This window comes from Cebus imitator, unplaced genomic scaffold, assembly GCF_001604975.1.
Source record: "Cebus imitator isolate Cc_AM_T3 unplaced genomic scaffold, Cebus_imitator-1.0 Scaffold341, whole genome shotgun sequence".
Classification (NCBI taxonomy): domain Eukaryota; kingdom Metazoa; phylum Chordata; class Mammalia; order Primates; family Cebidae; genus Cebus; species Cebus imitator.
In genome coordinates this window covers 120,836-122,390 of record NW_016107656.1, presented here as the reverse complement: position 1 = coordinate 122,390, position 1,555 = coordinate 120,836, and the positions used below count along the sequence as shown (strand labels likewise).

General features: G+C 42.9%; 1 protein-coding gene across 1 annotated transcript in view; it reads left to right on the top strand.

The window, feature by feature from the left end:
* PCMT1 (protein-L-isoaspartate (D-aspartate) O-methyltransferase) overlaps positions 1 to 1,555 on the top strand; it is a 54,412-nt gene that overhangs the window by 12,244 nt on the left and 40,613 nt on the right. The window lies entirely within an intron of this gene.

The window sequence follows — 1,555 nt, the reverse complement described above, 5'->3', positions numbered from 1 at the left end:
TTTTTTTTTGTATTTTTAGTCGAGACGGGGTTTCACCATGTTGACCAGGATGGTCTCGATCTCTTGACCTCGTGATCCACCCGGCTCGGCCTCCCAAAGTGCTGGGATTACAGGTTTGAGCCACCGTGCCCAGCTAGAAAAAGTTTCTATATGACTTGAAATCCATCTGTAGCTTATTTTCTTTCTCTCTTTCTCTCTGTGTCTCTCTCTCCTCTCCCCCCAATCCCATCATTGTAACCTTTGCTGCCTGGGTTCAAGTGATTTCCCTGCCTCGGCCTCCCTAGTAGCTGGGACTACAGGCGTGCACCATCATGCCTGGGTAAATTTTTGTATTTTAGTAGAGATGGAGTTTCACCATGTTGGTCTTAATCTGACCTGGTGATCCAGCTGCCTGGACCTCCAAAGTGCTGGGATTACAGGCATGAGCTACCGCCCCTGGCATTTTTTTTTTTTTTTTTTTTGGTAGACGGAGTTTCATTTGCTCTTGTTCCCCAGGCTGGAGTGCAATAGCGCAATCTCAGCTCACTGCAACCTCTGCCTCCCGGCTTCAAGCGATTCTCTTTTCTCAGCCTCCTGAGTGGCTGGGATTACAGGCATGCTCCACCATGCCTGGCTAATTTTGTAGAGACTGGGGTTTCTTCATGTTGGTGAGGCTGGTCTTGAACTCTTGGTCTCAGGTGATCTGCCCGCCTTGGTCTCCCAAAGTCCTGGGATTACAGGTGTGAGCCACTGCACTCAGCCACTCAGGCTGGTCTTATTTGCCTCTTCATATGCCTTGTGCATGAAGATACATTGTTCAGTTGCTATAACGAAAACCAAAACAATACCTTAAACAAAATAAAAGTTTCTCTCTCTCATAGCAATCCAAATAGTTCAAGGCTGGTATGGTAGTTCCATGGTGCTGAAAACCTAGACTCCTCTCTTGTGGCTCTGTTCTTTTCCTCATCCGCAAGGTTAAAGACAGTGTACCTTCACCATTTCCCTCTTCCAGCCAATGGGGAGATAAGCAAGAGAAAAAGGAAAACACCCATGCCTTTTAAGAGCATGATCTGGAAGTTGTATACATAAATTTTACATATGTTCCATTGACAACTTAATTGTAGGGTTACACATAATCACAGGGAGACTAATTGGAAATGCACCCAAATAAAATTCTATCACTATATACTGGATTATAGAGGATGCAGGTAAAAAGAAAAAAAAATATGTATATATATATATACACACACACACACAAAATAAAATTTGATCACTATAAAAGTAAAGGAGTCCTTGCTGTGTCTTGCTAATTGTAAGGGTGGTCTGTGTGTGTGTGTGTGCGTGCGTGTATATATATACATAAATATATATATATACACATACATACTATCTATGATAGGCTAGGAGGATTGAGATTAATTTTTAATCAAGTAATATATGTATTCAAGTAATATATGTACATATTTAAAAGATACAGTATAAGCTGGGCGCAGTGGCTCATGCCTGTAATCCCAGCACTTTGGGAGGCTGAGGCGGGCGGATCACAAGGTCAGGGTTTTGAGACCAGCCTTACCAA